This window comes from Mesocricetus auratus, unplaced genomic scaffold (genome assembly GCF_017639785.1).
Source record: "Mesocricetus auratus isolate SY011 unplaced genomic scaffold, BCM_Maur_2.0 Super-Scaffold_100028, whole genome shotgun sequence".
NCBI lineage: Eukaryota > Metazoa > Chordata > Mammalia > Rodentia > Cricetidae > Mesocricetus > Mesocricetus auratus.
Window position 1 is genome coordinate 1,314,003 of NW_024429209.1, and position 18,455 is coordinate 1,332,457.

Sequence of the window (18,455 nt, forward strand, 5' to 3'; positions counted from 1 at the left end):
GACCCAGTGACTCACTTCCTCCAACTAGGCCCCACTAACTTAAACACTAAAACTTCCAAAATAATGCCACTAGCTAGGAACCAAACATTCAACTCATGAACCTGTGTGGGACATCTCATGTTTAAAGCTCATATTTTCAAAAACCAAACACAGTATTCATTCACCTCATAAGAGCCAAGAGAGAGTTTATCTGAAACAAAATATGAGTGACTATGGTGTGGGAACACAGGCTGACATTGTTGTGCCAAAATTCTGAACCCCAAAATCACCAAGAGGCCCATTTCGATACAAAAGCAAAGAGTGTTTTATTGAAGTTATTTAACTAGCTAAACCCATTAGCTCAGGCCTTTTATCCCTCCACCATGGTGAATGGCTGGAGAAAGACCCCGAGCAACCTCGAGGCAGAGATCTTAAGGACAGCATAAGGAGAGTGTCTAGGGGTATGAAACAGTCTCAGGATTGGTGCACTTCCAGGTTTGGCGACCTGCCCTGTGATGATTGGTCAACTGGTTGTTATGGCCCATAGGCCCTCCCAGGGTGGTTGCTATGCTCTGCACTTGTTGTGCACTTGTCCGTAAAGCACACCTAGAGCTGTAAAGCACAGCCCTGCCAGCTAACTTCTAATTGGTTTCTTGCCACCTGACTTTCTAGTGACCAGGACAGGAGCTGCAAGGTCATGCAAGCACATGTTAGCCTGTCATGGCTGCTAAAATGGGGAGGCTGGTCACTACAACATCACCTCCCCCCAAACACATATGTTACAACAAGGTAACAATTTCATGAAGCTTTTATAGTAACAAAACAGAGAAAGTTATGAATGAAGACAGTTTTTAAAGACATTGGTAGAAACAGTAGGCAGGTGGGTTACAGCAGAGCATCCTCTCCTGTGCTGTCGGCCTCAGATGGTGTCTGAAGACATTCTTAGCTTTTGAGTTGTTTGTACAGTTGAAAAGGATTTGCCCAATAGTTACACAGATGTGAGGTCACACACAGAGGTGGGCAATAAACAGCCAAGATGTTTGGCTCTGGACTCCAAACATTCTGGTCACTCCACAATCACGGAAGTTCTAGTCAGCCAATCAGCTGTTGTAGGATGTTCAATGTGACTCCTTTCCAGGAACTTAGGCTCATAGTTCCCTTGTCATCCAAGCATTACATTTTGTGTATGTGGGGGCTAGATATGACTTCATGTCTCAACATTGCTAGAATTGGTCGGATCTGATGAAGATGAGGCTGAGTGGGCAGGAAATCAGTGTCTAGAGACAAAGCATCTCAGGTCTTCTGTGTGAGCACGAAGACGTGGATCTTTTCCCACAAACGCTGCCTTTTGCTTGGAGCCAGTGTAGCAGATGGGTGTAAGTGGATGCAGCAGAAAGGCCACTGCAGACCTGGCGTGCTTTGCCTTCCTCCAACCAACGTGCCTAAAGACAATCTCTGCTTCCATACCAGTAAAGATGGGAATTTGCTAGTTCTAACGTAAGTGCTGGCATTTAAAGTCCCCAGGCAGAGAGGCTCAGTGGATAAAAGTGGTTTCTATGCCTGAGTTTCATTCTACACAGTCAAAAAGTAAGTAAGGGGCTGATGGCATATTATCTATGGGGTTTGTCAGTTTATTAAATAAGAAAGACATTGTGTATGATGGGAGTAGATGGGGGGGCATCTGACCAGGAAGATGTAGGAGAGCATGATGTTTCAGAGAACAGACAGTCTCTTCCTTTCAGCCTTTATTGTTTAATCCTTCCACTAGTCTGGGCCTCAGGAGAGTCCAACTGGCCCAGGGATCCAATAGGAATCTAAGGACAGGGAGCCCGTGGGGTAGGAGGCCTGCACCCTTTGTAAATACAAGCATGCCAGGATCTTCACTCCAAAGAGTGAGTCCCCTGGCTGGCCCTCCTTGCTCATATTTTTTAGGTCCTGTGATCTTTACTGCAAAGCAAACCATATGGTTTCTATGTGGGCTCCTGGCTTACTGAAAGCTTGTCATGTCTCCAGCTCCAGTACGCGCTTTAGCCCCTTTAGGCACCACTTGGACATCTAAGATAACTCTCTCACCAGCTGGGTGTGAGAGCCCACTGGACAGAACTGTGTGGAGTAGAGACAGGGTGATAAGAAACTATCCATGTGGCAAGAGACATCTGGGATTCACAGATGTGAGCACCTGGCTCAGTCACCTGCAAGTAACAAAATAGGGGGTAGGCTTTTTCCCCTCCACGCTCCAACTAGATGTCCCTCTGATTCCTAGTGTGAGATGGCCCTTTCCTGAAGAGAGCAGAATCCAGACCTTCTTGAAGAAATCAGAAAAGGGGGGTATTATCTTAATAAGGGACCACACAAAGATTCATCCCCATAAATTGGCTTTCCAGTCACCAAGATCAGATTAAGATGAGATTCACTGAAAGGAAACTCTGTGATTGGAGCAGTGAGAAGGAGAAGGATCAGTCACTTTGCAGAAGGGGTCAAAGCTGCTGAGGGCACCTCGAAGAGATGATGGAAATCTCTCAGGCAATCTCTATGTAGTTGCACATTTCCATTTCAGTCACTTGTTCCTGTTCAGGGCCAGTGTCCCTGTTCACTCCTCCGCATGGAAGCCTTCCTTAGCATAGTCCCTTCTAGCTGGACCCTTGCCTCCAAGATTTCATCATTCTCTGTATCATGCAACCTCCCTTCCTTCCTAGAACACGTAGTTGTTAAAGTTACTTTGTTTGTTTAATTGTTTTGGTTGCCTGCTCCAACCATAGTGTAAGTGCTAGGAAAGTGTCCCATCGATGCTGTCTGCTCAGGGTCTAAAATGTCACCCACAGAGCAGCAGGTTGAGAAACATGCTCAATGGGGGGGGGTGTGAGTGAGCAAGCAGAGGAAATTGGGGTGGGATTCATATGGCCAGAAGGACTGTCAATGATAGGAGAGGAAATTGGAACCAGTCACCTAAGTCCCCTGGGAAGTGGAAATAGAAAGTGAAATTAAAAGGGCAACCACATTTTGCCTGATGTCTTCCAGCTTTGATCTTTGCCAACAGGGTTGAACACTGAACTTCCTGTGTGCTCAGAGTTATGCTAAGAGCTCCAGCTAAAAAGACAAACGAAGTCACGGGCTTAGGTAATAAGGCAAAAGTAAACTGGGCACTACACTAGCTCTTTCCTGAGTTTTTAATCCCTACACTTAATTGATCATCTGATGGGGAGGAGACACTTATAAGAAGCTCAGCTACAGAAAGGGGATGGGGTAGGGAGTTGGTGTAGGGCAAGGGAGAATGGGAGGGAGAGGGAACTGGGACTGATATGTAAAATAAGATTGTTTCTAATTTAAATAAAAAAAAAAGCTCAGCTACATGAAATGAGAAAGGAACCATAAGACATGCCAATGAGCTTTAAGGGGAACATAGCGAGGAAACTATAAGAAAAAGTTTTGTTTGTTTGGGGGATTTTTGAATTCAGGCTGGCCTTGAACTCCTGATCATCCTTCCTCTATCTCCCAAGTACTACAATTGCAGGTGTAGACCACTATGCTTGGCTCCATGAAATTTCATTTAGGATGCAGAGATGAGTGAAGAGTTCATTTGGGCAGAGAGACAGAAAATGAGTTTCAGATGAAGTGACCACATGAGCAGGGGTATGGAAACCTCAGAATACTTGCTACACCTAGAGAACAACAAGCAGCCATTCCAGAAAAGGAAAAAAGAAATCAGCAGAACTTTTGTTTCTAAAAACCCTCCCAGGGTGTTAGAACTGGAAACTGCTTTTGACTAAGGGAAAGAAGGTTCTTAAGATTAAAGGAATGCAGGAAAGAAAGAATTTCCATACTGGGCTTTGAGATGGTGCTGAAGAAAGGTGTGTCCTTGTGTGGCTAAGTCCCAGGGCAGTAGCCCTTTCACAGATCTCTGGGGTCACGCGGCATTGAATGGGGTGCCTGTGTACTCAGAGAGGCCAGCGAAGGCCTTGCTGTTGGGAGCTTCCACCCCAGGCCTCCTGGCTCAGACAGACCTAGAGAATGAAGCAGCAAGGACAGCAGGCACTGACTGAGAATGTCTCTCAGAATAGTTCAAAGCTCCTGAAAGGGGGCCAAAATTTTTTTTTCTCTATCCATTGTTTATGGAGAGCCAAGAGCAGTTAGAGAACTAAGAAAATGGGACATTTCCACAGCCTATACTTGTTAACAGTGTTTAACACCGCCTCCACTTTTACCTTTATATCAGTTGTTTGTTGGATGCCTCCGGCCTTGTTTAACTCTACCTCTCCGGAATTGGAGCCTTGCCACATTCCAGGATGTTTGTGCATGGATGTGCCGTCTGCTGTGTGAGAGAGCCTCCCCCCCTCCCCCAGCCAGATTCCAGTTCCTCCCTCAACAACCCAGTGGTCACCAGAGGTAAGGGTGAACTCAGACCCAGGCCTCACTTGAAGAGAAAGGGAAAGACACTGGGCAGAGCTGACAGACACGCCACTGCGAAACTCATCCACAAGACTGTACTGCCCCCAGGTGGCCACAGCACTCTGCACGACAGACTTACAACAGTGCCTGTCTTCCAGAAGGATCTCTTCCCAGACTCAGTGGAGGGAAGAAAAGAGGCAAAACCTTGTATATTTCTTTCTGAGCCGATGCTGTTATCCACTCTTGTCTCCCTCCCTCCCTCCCTCCCTCCCTCCCTTCCTCCCTCCCTCCCTCCCTCCCTCCCTCCCTCCTTCCCTCCCTCTGTCTACCTTCTTCCCTTCTCCCTAGGAGTCAGTCAGTTTTCTCCTTTCACCATGAGCTGAAAGGTTGTTAGGCTTGGCAGCAAGCACCTCCACCCATTAAACCATCTCACTACCCCTTCAACAGTTTTCCCATCCATTGTCTTAAGAGTGTGTGTTATACATATACATATGCAGGTGTGTCTGCACATGAGCATGGATGTGTATGGAGGTAAGTTTTGGGGGATCTTCCTCTATCACTACCCACCTTATTTTTGAGGCATAGTCTCTCGTTGAAACTGGAATTGCCATTTAGGCCAAACAAGCTCTCAGAATCTGCCTGTCTCCTGCTCATCCTGCAGTGCTGTAGTTACAGACTGCTGCTTTTGACTTGTTATGTAGGTGCTGGATATCCAAACTCAGGTCCTTATCTGCCCCAGTAAGCACTTACACACACACACACACACACACACACACACACACAGAGAGAGAGAGAGAGAGAGAGAGAGAGAGAGAGAGAGAGAGAGAGAGAGACTGAGAGAGTATGCACTCTTGGTTAAGAGCATGGCTGACCTATGTCTATGGGTTAGGAAGGCTGTTGGAGAGGCCGGAGAGATAACTCATCAGTTAAGAGTACTGGTTGCTCTTCCAGATGTGTGCCATCTGACTTGCTGTCGTTACATTTGTTTGTGTGTGTGTAGAAGTGGTGGTATATGTGTTCTCCAGAGTGCTACGTACACATGTAGAGAGAGGTCAGAGAGCAGTTTATGGGAGTTGGCTCTCTCCTTCCACCATGTGGGTTCTGGGGATTGAACTCATGTCGTCAGGCTTTGTGCCAAGCACCTTTACTCACTAAACCATTTTGCTGACCCCTCCCCCACAAACCCAGCATTCTGAGTGAGTTCCAGGGGTCAAATTCAGGTTGTCAGGCTTGTGTGACATGCACATTTACCTGCTGGACTGTCTCCTCAGTCCCATATTACTAATTTTTAATAATTTGTTATTGTTTTTGCTGTGCTAAGGGTTGAACTTAGGGTCTCGTTCATGCTAGCCAAGCACTCCACCACTGACATGTGTTCCCTGCCTCACCTAATACATATTATTGTTCACTGAATATTTTAAAAACTCAACTAACTCTTCCAAAACTTAAGGACATTCAAGTAAAAAGGGAAATGTATATATCTATCTGTGTCATTTTTCATAATCAGAACATAATTCCAGAGGAAAAAAGCAATTGCTAAATTCTTTTTTTTTTCTTTTTTGGTTTTTACCAGACAGGGTTTCTCTGTATTGTTTTGGAGGCTGGACTCGAACTCACAGAGATCCGCCTGCCTCTGCCTCCCGAGTGCTGGGACTAAAGGCGTGCGCCACCACCGCCCGGCTACAATTGCTAAATTCTAAATAATTACTGCTACCAGAAGAAAACATTAAGTCCAAGGTCTGTTTTCTGATTTAGAATGAAGTAAATATGGGCATCTGGTAATGGCACCTCAGACCTGAATGTGATGTTTTCTAGATGTAATCCAGGCTGGAGAGCAAACTGGAGAAGGACCTTGCTTTCTCACCAGGATGTAATTATTTGGAAATCACCTTCTGTATCTTTTTTTAAAATTTTAGATGCTTTAATGTTTTGCCATGGGTGTTGGGTTCCCTTAAACTGGAGTTACAGCCAGCTGCGAACTGCCATGTGGGTGCTGGGAATTGAACCTGAATCCTCTAGAAGAGCAATCAAGTGCTCTTAACTGCTGAACCATCTCTCCAGCCCCCACCTTCTGTTTCTTAGGCATCTCACACATGACCTGCACTTTTGCAAACAAAAGATACATGCATTAGAATAAATCAGGCCAAGGAGCTGGGCATAGTGGCGCACACCTTTAATACCAGCACTCAGGAGGCAGAGGCAGGTAGATCTCTGTGAGTTTGAGGCCAGCCTAGTGTAATACTAGTGAGTTTCAGGACAGCCAGAGATACATAGTAAGACCTTTGAAAATACAAAACAAAAGAAAGAAAAATGAGGCCTGGGGAATGGGGCTGAGGCCTGGAGGCTATCCTCATCTATCTTGCAACCTAATATAAGACTTGCATTTTTGCAGTCCCTTTGATGAACAGGCTAGATTGGCACACACAAACACATGTTCAATAAATAGTTGGAGACTGGCTTCCTGGATTAACTGGCATTATTAGAGTAACTCATTCCAATTCTTGGTCTCTGGGTAGCCAAGAAGAAGATACATTTTCTGAGTATGCTTTCTCAACTCTCATATATGTCAGTAACAGACTCAGCCTAAAGTCTAAGCAGGTTGCCAACATGTCATAGGCCAGCATATCAGAATGGGTTCTATGCACCAAACCATACAAAAAACAGTTCTTTCTCCTCTTTTGGACTTGGGTATATGGCTTCTATAACTGCATTTAGTCTTGGAATGGTCTTACCCCACTAAGCAGTAAAATAACTTCCAAGTAACCTTTCCTCTTTAAAAATGTGTTTTATCATTACATCTGTTTATTTATGTGTGTGTGTTGGGAGCATATACTCAGAAGATAACTTGTGGGAGTTGGTTCTGTCTTCCCTTATATGCGCCCAGAAACCAAACTCAGGTCATCAGCTTGTAGCAAATGCCGTGTCAGCAGATCTGTAACTTTCCCTCTTAAAGGCCATTTAGAGAAAGTGGAGTGCTCTGAGTGTGTCTTACCCTGAAATAAAGCACACTACCGATCCAGGCTTCATGGTTGCTTGTCAAGCACCTCGTCCACTGAGTCAGCTCACCAGTCCCTTTATCTATTTTGTGGGATGGAGGGTGGGACATGCCTTGTTACAGTTCGCATAGAGGTCAGAAGGCAATTTGTGGGAAATGGTTCTTCTATCTTGTGGGGCTGGGAATTGAACTAGATCCACCAACTTGACAGCAAAGACCTTTACTCGGAGTTATCTCCCAAAGTCCCCCTCTCATTGTTTTGAGGTTGTTTTGTTTTGTTTTTCTTTTTTGCAACCATGGGCTGCTAACGACCTCTTGCTATGGGACTGCTCTACCGGGGTCTCTAGATGGATTTTGGGGGTACTTTGAACTCAGCACAAGTTTCCTTAGTGGAAATCCTCTTTTTAGTTGTTTTGGGGTTTGTTTGTGGGAGTTTTATTGTTATTGTTTTTGCTTTATTTTTTGTTATCTTAAGACGACCTCACTATGTAGACCAGGCTGGCCTCAAACTTGTGGCAATCCTCCTGTCCCTACCTCCCAGGTGATAGTATTACAAGCATATGCAACCACAACCAGCCCGGTGTGAGTTCTTTTACTTATGATAACTTAGTTGTCATACTTCCAATTAGGAAGTTTCCTCAAATTAAGGTGCAAATCACAACTGTGGAGACCAGAGACATTTGGTGCCATTGGACTTCAGGCAGTATGTGGGTCTCTGTTAAGTTCAGTCTGCTTATGTGGGAACATCCTGCTCTTGTCTTTGGAGCAGTTCGGCGATTTGAAATGTCTCTTGGGCATGACAGACCTCAGGTAGAGGCAGGGCTGACAGATCTCTGAACTGGGACACTATCAACTGTCATTGCCCACATCAGAACCATGGCTTTACCAGTTATAAATCAGGGGACCTGAGGCAAGTTAATTAACTTTCTTGGGCTTCACTTTGCTCATCTGTAAAGTGGGGAAAGTAAGAACTGTTTTACAGTATTAAAGTGAATTGTAAATGAGATATAAGATTGCATGCAAGTAGATGATCTGTTAAATTGAGTTCCTTCGAGCCTATCTTCAACACTCAAGAGGGAATGTATTCACCTGATTTTCTCTCCTTATGCCTTATAAGCTGGAAGAGGCTTGAGCTCAGGGACATATTACTCAGGGGCAGGTTCAGAAAGGGTGAATTTTATGGATGACTTTCTTCCTCATATCTCAGGATACAATGTTAAGAACAAAATGAGTTTTCATCAACAGGTGTGACAAGCACTCTTCCCTAACATAGCTCAACCTGGAACCTCAGAGACTGATTTTTCTGATACTGGGGATTGAACTGGGAGCCTTTTATGTGTGGGGCAAGTGCCCTACACTACCCAGCTTGCTAATGGAAGTTAATATTTTGTCCCTGAGGCCTCCTTTCCACCCCTTGAACATATACCAAGCTAGTCTAAGCTGGCCAGTGTGTGGAATGTGGGATACTTTTTTCTAGATGATACTAGGGTTCAAACCCAGGGCCTCTGGCTTACTAGGCAACCCCTCTACCATTGAACTGCATCCCCAATGTGATGAATTTAATCTTATAGAGTGGAGTATACCAGACCATACATATGGCTTTTTATCTGGTTCTTAAGAGCTTAAGAACTCATCATAAGAATATGATATTACTTGGTCCGTAGTAGATATAATAATTTATATAACTTTTTAATTGAGGAAGTATTTTATCAATATGTATTCTCTCAAGTGTGTACTTTACTGGTTTGCAAATGAAGTTGCTTATTACACTGAATTGACTTGATATTAAATGACAATGACATTAAATTAAAAATGGATTGGAAATTGCTCACAAGTAAGGTGCAGAGTCTCACACACACACACACACACACACACACACACACACACACACACACACAGGGCAGTGCTGAGGTAGATACTTTCTGTGCACCAGACTTTGCTCACCTAACTCTTATTTGTGGACTTTCATTATATGTTAAAAAGTTATCACTATCTTCAGGTGGGAATGTGCTATTGGATAACTGACGATAACTGGGCTAAACATAATGGTCTTATTCCTGGAGCCATGCCTAGTTCGCAGAAAATGATACCCCTCTACCCATGATACAAATTAGGACAACGGTGTGCCACCTGATATTCAGTACTGCCACAGGGATAGGACCCTGGCTCAAACCTCCTCTGCATGGGAAGAAGGGCATAGGAGAATTTAAGCTGCAAGGCAGCTGTCAGCTGCCTCATCTGTGTTTCATCATTGGATCCTATGGAATAGTTGCTGATATAATGCCTTTGTATGATTTTTTTCCTTCTCTAACAGCTGAAATGGAAGTGCTCCAAACCGAGGAAAAGGAGGGAAAGTGACTTGATCTTAGATGGAATAGGTATTTATGAACTGATGAGGAATTGTTTCCACCCTTGGGTTTTAGCTGTAATGGTCAGGCTGCGTCTTATTATCTCTGTCTCCTCATTGCAGAGGAAGTTCGGCAAATGCTTATTAATAAACAAGCCAGATAGAACACTATAAAGACTTACAGTATGAAAGTGGTGGTGCCAGTAATAAGCACTAGAGAAGCCCCTAAAAGAGGAGATCAGTGTGGGCTTGGATAATTAAGAAGGGATCTGGGGAAGGGGAAGAGTCTCAGGGAAGGATTTCACTGTTTGGACAGAAAAGGAATTAAATATAGAATGATCACAAACTTCCAAACCACTTAAACTCAATAAGCCTCATTTTCTCACCATAGCAGCACAACTGTGTGTGGGTATTTTGTTTTTATTTTATTTTTATTTTTATTTTTTTTACACAGGGTCTCTCCACATAGCCCCAGCTGTTCTGCAACTCATGCTGTCTGAGTTCTGGGCTTAAAGGCATGTACCACTATGCCTGGCAGTAAAGAAAATAAACTTACATCATAGGCAAAGGAGAAATGAGATCCTTGCAGGAAGGATTGTTGCAGAACTGGTCATTTTTTTCCTTTCTGACTTTATCTTTCCTTTCTTGGCATATGTAGCCATTCCACTGGATTTTAACATTTTCCTGACAGAGTTCTGGAGTTCATAAGTTACTGACAGTCTAGTCTTTAGTGTAGTGCATTTCCTGTCATCTTACCTCACAGCAAGTATTTTCTGGAAAATGTCAGTGAGGACATGGGAAGCTTCCAACCACTTCCCTGGGTACATAATAGAATAACCTGGGAAGTTTTTGAATGCTTTGGAATCTTTGAATCCACCTCTTCTGCTTTTGTTTTTCTCCTGCTTTAGTTAGTTGCTTTGTTTTTAAGATGGGGCCTCATGTAGCCCACACTGGCCCAAACCAGCTGTGTAGTTTAGGATGACCTGATCCACCCACCTTTCTCTACCGCCCCAGCGGTAGGATTACAGGCATGCACCGCAATGCTCAGCTCAGGCTTCTTCCCAGCCGGAGTCTTCTTTGCGTCCCTGGGCTCCTCCAGGTTCAGACTCTGTTCATGTGTCTCAGGCCCCATCAGACGCCATTAGCTCCATTCACTCTGCAGCAGCTCGGCTGAGGGCTCTTTATTTGCCCAAAATACTGACAAAATACTGAGGGTCCTAGAGGACAGATAACTCCGCTCAAGATCACAGAGTCTACTCGGGGCAGTTAGATCTGAAACCAACTTTTGATCCTCTGGTCCTCTTTCTGCTGTGCCCTGGGTGTCCAGAAACACGCCAGAACAGGAGCCAAGGATGATCTCCCAAAGTCATAATCATAGTCAGGACTTTACCTGCGTGGGGTAAAGCCACCATACCACACAGAAGAGCACTTCCGGGTCTGGAGGCACAATTGACAAATCACCTCCTTGCTAGGTGTCCACCCAGACACAAGTAAGCAAGCCTGTATGGCATTTTCTCCCCTCCCCCTCAGCAGGGTTTGGTCCAGGCTACAGCATCCCGGCAACCTATTTAAACCAACTTGCAGGAACTGGCATCAAAGTACCATTTCCCACCAGGCTGAGTCCTTGAGCCTCTGCAGCCTCGGAAGAGGGAGTCTTGAGCTGAAACATTCAGGAGCCGGGGGTCCCAGAAGGTATGTACTAAATTCCATCCAGATGTTGAGTTTATTTTGTACTTTGTCTCCTTCTTCTTTTCCTCCCTAATAATTCTCAAAGAGTGAACAAGTTGTTTTCATGTTATCAAACAATGTAGGAGAAGAACACCGGTTCCTTCTTTCCTGGGCAGGTCTGCACCGAATAGATGAACAAGACACTTACAGTGTGTGGGTTACACAGACAAGCACCTGAATTAGCAATTAGCGCTGTATACATTCAGCAAAATTACCAGGTGGGTGGGCTGTATTGCAAACACTTCAGTAAAAATCAATCAGTAACCAGCAAGTCCGCTGTAATTTATAGCTTCCAGAAGAGTTTACCTGTGCTGTAGTGAGCCCGTCTATTTTGAAATCCTTCTAGAAAACTACTGTTACACAAATAGGTCAAACAGTAAAATGTACGTGTTACTTTATTAGAAAGGGAGAGGTTATGAATGAAACTTTCTGGTGGCATCTGAGCATCTCAGTGCCTGGCAGCTTTATCGTCCCATAGGTAACATGTGGGCATTAGACAGCTCACAAAAAACTCTTCTCCCGCAGTGCAGCTTGCTGTGGGGCTAGGATGAGGAAAAACAGATCTTCCTAGGCTTCAGCTCACTTGACTGCCCTTCAGCCCACACCTGAGCTCCTGCTCCCTGGAAGAGAAACCTGAGGAACGGGCTCAGCTGTGGCTGCACTGAGGGGACTTTTTGTCATGGCTGCTTCAGCCTGCGCAAGCTGAGGCAGGACCAGGAATCAGTGACACTGGGAGCGGGAAGCTCAGCGAAGAAGGGAACTTGCTTCCAGTCCTCAAGACATGGGATTTTCAATTTTCTCATGGTGAGTTTCAAAATTTTAGCCTTCAGACTGTAAGCGAAGCCAGAGTCTTGCCTGTTTACCAGGAAACACACATGGAAACAAAGACTGTTGAGGTGTATTGTTGAACCCCTTCTGGTTATTTATGACTTCCTTCAACAGTGTTTTTTTGTTTGTTTGTTTGTCTTTTCGTTTTGTTTTTTGGTACTTTTAAATTTTATTGAACTCTTCAGTGGAAAATAGGTTTCAAAGGAAAACAAAACGGAGCCACCCACAGCACTTTGGGTGCTTTGCATTTTGACCCAGCCCACAGAATGATTCGGAAGAATCTCTGCAGACCTCCAGAGATCCTTGCATTCTGTAGGAAGACCATGGATTAGGAAGACCATGGATGCAAAAACTCCGTCTTCATTTCAGCGCCCTCCTTTTTACCTGGAACTGTCCTCACTGACCATAGAGAGAAGTTACTGGTGAATCCTGGGACAGGCCCTGTACAGTGAGAGGTGAGCGCATCTGGAAGAAGGAATTGATATCTCTCAGCGAGTGTTTTAATTAATGTTGTATCTATGCTGTAGTTGCATAGTTTATAGGAGGCATAGTTATTTCCTTTTTCTTGTCAAGTCCTCTCAACCTTCCTCAGTATTTAGTTTAGTTTTGCTTCTTTGCTTTTCCTGTAGAAACCTTTCCCCCAGTTTTGATATTTAGATGGTTTCGCCCTGGTGCATTCTGCTTACTGGAATTCCAGAATCACACTTTCTGGTGTTATTTGGGCACAAACTTCCTCCAAATATGGAAGCACTTAAATCGTTGTAAAAGCAGCTGGCCATGGAGCACATCTCATAGGCAGGTAGCCAAAACAGACCAGAAAAGAGAAGGCTGAAGGACTGAACCCTAGCCCGTGACAGAATGCAGAGCCCCACTGAGATACACGGGGAAGGAGAGGGTCCCTTATGGAGGGATCAGCCATGTTGCAGAGTCAACAACACAGACCATCAGAAGAGCAAAGCCAGGCAGGAAGCCTGACATCAGAAACCCAACCAGCCTCCAACTGCTCTGAGAAAAAGAAGGGAAGGAGTGAGCCCCACACTGAAGGTACAGAGTGTGTGTGTGTGTGTGTGTGCATCCTCTGAAGACATGAGGATTCCATCATGGGGCCACTAGTGCCTGGCTTTGCAGGACAGCCCATGCAAAGGCAATTACCTGGAAATGGGAGTCATTGTAGCCTTTTGATTTGGTTCCTCCAATATCCGGTCAGTCAGATGAAGAAAAGAGACTGACTCTTAACTCAGAAGTAAATTGCAGGTGGAAATATTTGGTTTCAGCTTCCTTCAGGTTGAGGCTCTCCAAAGCAGAATTTTGTGTGTTCAGGAATCCAAACACGGGACACTATTGCTTTAGAGCCCTAGCAGGGTCAGACATAAGGAAACATGCAGCCAAATGGAGACAATTGGTTTTAATAGGCTGCTATTCTGTCCAGAGTAGTGACATCCATTTTGTGCCAGGGCTTTGAAAGAGGCTCTTTCAGGTTTTCTGGAGGACTGTCACTTACTTGCACAGGGGCCGTTTCTCTCTTTCAAGCACTGATGCCGGTGTGTAAGCATTCAGGCATCAGGCAAACTTGCCAGAGGTTGCAGTCAGACTAAGGAAGCAGAGGAGCCAAGTGTTCAGAGCCAGGATGCTAACCAAACAGGAGAAATGTTCCCATAGGAGGGAAAGGGAGCTAGGAACCAGCAAGCTCAGATGTCTGCCACAGTGCACCTTTGTTGTGTGGTACCTTTGTCTGAGTCAAGAAGGGATGAACTGTGGAGGAAAGTGTGCATGGGCAAGGAGCTGCTTTCCGCTGGGTGGGGAAATTTATTCAGCTTTGGGGAAACCAGAAAGCTGTACAGCTGGAGTCTGCATCCAACCTAAATACCTGTGTACCTGAGTCTAGAGGCAATGTGTGGAGCCCATGGAGGGCTGCTTTGTGCTCACAGGCAGATAGCGTGAGGAAAAAGCAGAGGGATGGGCACTGTGACAGGGGAAGGGTCCCATCCACTCCTTGACTGGCCTCAGCAAAGGTAGAGAGGATCCCATTATAAATTGCCTGCTGCTCAGTCTTCACCTGCCCGCCCCCCAAACAATGTTGTTCTTATAGAATTTCAATTTCTCCCTCTCCTTTATGGGTATTTTTAGGAAGTATCAGTCCGGAGGAAAAGTCTTAACTATGAAATGTTCTGATTCACCATTGGGATCTTATTGCACATGTGTCAGGATACCAGGTGTGACACTCCTTGGATTTAAAAATAGTTTTGCACTGTCTCTCTACCTTCTGTTACCTGAGAGGCTTTTCTGCACTCACTGACCTGCCCAGGCCTCCATCTTTGTCTGCGTCGACTGGTAAAGTAAAAATGAGCCGCTTCTGCTGGCGAGGATTCATGTAAGGAGATGAGAGCCGAGCGCATCTGTCTCAGCTGGAAGGCAGGGACAGGTTCCCACGCTATTGGTGGCGACAGCTGGTTACTTTACAATCACTTAGTTTTAAAAGCCATCCTCCTACCCTGTCAACCCCATACTCCACGCTTCTACCCTCAGAAAGTGCTTCATTCGTTCAACCAACAGTATTTACTGAGTGCCTTCTATGTGGTGGTTCTATTCCAGATCATAGGAATACGGTATTTTATGTTCAAACAGGTTTTTATTTATGTAGCTCATGCACATAAATAAACAGTAAACTCTCAACAGTCCTTCTGACTCATTTTCCTGAGAACTACGGGGATGCCCACCATCCTCAGCTTACAATTCAGTGTTAAAGAAAGAAAACACTGGCGGAGACTCAGTTAGAAAAGCACTTGCCACACAACTGAGCCTGCACATAAAAATCTCAGTGCTGGAGAAGCAAAGACGGGACGATCTCTGGGGCTGGCTGGCCAGTCTAGATGAATCAGTGAGGTTCAGGCTCAGTGAGAGACCCTGCCTCAAAAACCAAGGTAGGTGACTGAAGAAGACACCTGATGTCCACCTATGGTGTGTGCACGTGCTTGTGCGAAAGGACTCGTGCATGTGCAAAAGAACACACACACAAATGCACACTTGTATAACACGCACACAACCTGCACACGTGGTACACACACAGAAACATGGACATAGACACAAAAAGAAAGCATTGATAATGGAATGTAAATACATATATAACTAGCATACAAAATTCTCAAAAAAAAAAAGAAAAATTAAAAAAAGAAAAATTGAAGAACAAACAACACAGAACAAAATTTAACAGAAAACGGCAGTGCTGAAATGGAAATAAATAGGGTAAGATCAAAGGGTAACCGGAAGGTACTTACTTTGGAGGGGGCAGGAAAACTCTGAGGTGATGTGTGGGAACAAGACTTGAGGAATAAGAAGCAGCTAAGTTTGCCAAGAGCCATGGAAATCAGGTTCCCAGCTGCGGAAACTCAAGTCCCAGGGCTAGGTGTGAGACAGAAAGACCAGAGAGGCTATAAGTCAACTAGGAGGACAGAATGAATTATCCTGGAAAAGACAGATGGAGGCCAGATCATATAGGCCCTTAGAAGCCATGGTGAAGAGTTTGGACCTGGGCAATAAAAATCATAGAGTTTTCAACAGTGTTCCAATGTGTTCTCAGTTTTCCTTTTTTTTCTTCTTTTTTTAAACATGCAGATACAGTTCACAGACAGGGGACAATGTAGATGATATGTGTAGAGTATGATGTGTTCTGACAGCGGCACTGCCAGGCAGGTTTCCAAAATGGCTAAAGTTTTTATTGTTATTTTGAGTCAGGTTTTTATGTTGCTCAGGCTGACCTGAAACTTCTGAGCTCAAGTGATCCTGGCCTCCAAGTAACGAGTACAGCAGGTTCCTACTGCTGCCTCTGGCTACAGTATATTTTTAAAGTTCCACCGGCAGATGTGTAAGAATTCTCTCGCTAAGTATGTTGGCACATACCAGAGTTCAAGAAACTGGGATGAGAGTAAGATTTTGAGGCAAACCTGAGCTACAGAACAAGATTCTGCCTCAAAAAAACCAAAGCAATACAGAAAGCAAGCAAGCAAACAACCTGAAATTCTCACAAACATTGGCAATGAGAGAATTGGGGTGGAGGTGCTTTGTTTAATTTGTTGTTGTTTGTTTGTTTGTTTGTTTTTTAGGTGATCTAAATGGATACAAATGATGTCCCACTTGGCTTTGTTTCTTTGTTGCATAATGCTTATTGGTCATTTATGTATCTTCTTTTACTGTCCCTGTCCCAAAGTTTAGTATTTAAAGAAAATTGTGTGGGTGCACATACATCCACGGTGTGTGTGTGTCATCGTGTGCACACGTGCATGCCATGGTACACATGTGAAGGTCAGGAGACAGCTTTTGTGAGTCAGTTCTCACCTTCCAGCTTTACGTGGGTCCGGGGATCAGGTCTTTAAACTTATACAAATGCGTTTACCAGTTGAGCCCCTCACTGGCCCTTCTTGTTTGCAAAGATAGGGTCTTGCCGTGTCCCCTAGGGTGGGTTCAAGCTCCTCAGCTTAAATCATTCTCCCACTTCAGCTTTCTGAGTACCTAGAACTACAAGCATGCACCATCACACCCATTGGACCTTTAAAAATTGTACCTGTTTGACTTTATTATCAAGTGGGTGTTATTTATATAGAGAGGTTTTTATTTCGTCAGACATTGTGTGTTGTAAATATTTTCTCCAGGGTATACTTTGTATATTTATCTTATAACAAAACATTTTGAATATGAGAACAAAAAAAGAAATAAGCAAATAAACCCTTGTAGTTAGAAATAATTAAAAAATTATTGAAAAAGTAAATGCATGATTCTTTTTGAATTGACCTTTTTATAATGCAATAACTTTGTTTCTGTTAGTTCCTTTGCTCTGAAGATCAACTTGGTTGCTATTGATTCAAACATTCAATTGTAAATAAAATTCTTAACTGGCCTAAGTAACCCCTCCCAAGATATCACCACATTCAATTTTGTTTTGTTTGCCTAGTGTTTTCGTGGTATGAACTTTAACATAGCTATGACATTAGAGAGTTTTTAAAAAAATTTTTATAGATAGTATGCAGTTGATTCATTTAAAAAAAATTCTCCTGGGGCCTTTAGAAATGGCTCGGCAGTTAAGAGTACTTGCTGCTCTTGCAGAGAACCTGGGTTCAATTCCAATCACCCATATTGATGGTTCACTGTCATCTGGAACTCCAGATCCAGGGAAGCTGATGCATGTATATGTATGTGCAGGCAAAAACACACATAAAATAAACTTTAAAAAATCCCATTCTGACAATTTTTCACTTCGTGATATTTTATATAATAATGTATGCTAGAATTAAGGTCTATGACTTAATTGTTTTCTCTTATTGACCTTTGTTTCTATGTGTTGGTTTATCATCTTGGACAGCCAGTGTTTTACAAGCTCAAGGGGAGTATAGGAACATACCATTAGTATGTTTTTTCCTTAATTTCCCACTTTACAATGCAGTTATCTGGTTTTTTGTTTGTTTGTTTTTGTACACTTACACATAGAAAACCCCATCAGAGAAAATTATAGCCTTTGCTTTTAACCCTCAAGCACTTTAGATGTTTTTAAATTATGTTTATTTTGGGAGGAGACACCTGTGTCACAGCACATCAGAGGACACCTTGCTGGAACCAGTTGTCTCCCTCCACCATGTGAGGTCCAGGGATTGAACTCAGGGTTGTCAGGCTTGGCAGCAAGCACCCTTCCCTGCTGAGTGAGTTTACCAAACGGTGGGGAAACCTCAGCGAGGAAGGGCTGAGAATTGTTTTACCTAGCCAGCTCCCGGTCTGTCACTCCTCCTTCCTCCTCTTGTCGTTGTACCCTTCTGGCATCATTCCTGAAGAAATGGTCTTTCAGCAGCTGTTCCAGAGCAAGTCCCCCGCAGCTGCTCTCTTGTCTCTTTCTACCTCAGGGTATCCTTACTGCATGCTCATCTAGCCTGGCTGTCGTCACTGCACATAGGATTCTGGGATAGCATTTGCTTATCATGTTAAAAATGTTGTTTCACTTCTTTTTGGTGTCTGGTTGTTGGTGAGAAACACACAGCCATCAAGCTAGTGTGCATGCACACACACATGCACATGAACACACGGGCTCACGAGCGCACAGGCATACACACACACACACACACACACACACACACAGTTAAAGTAAACTTTTTTTTCTAAGTATCAGTTTCCTTCAAAATACTGCTGCAGGTCCAACCCACCCATGTCAAT

The 18,455-nt window shown here is 44.1% G+C and overlaps 1 long non-coding RNA gene across 1 annotated transcript in view; it reads right to left on the reverse strand.

The window, feature by feature from the left end:
* The window catches only part of LOC121134496, a 43,602-nt gene that overhangs the window by 24,285 nt on the left and 862 nt on the right, over positions 1–18,455 (reverse strand). The window lies entirely within an intron of this gene.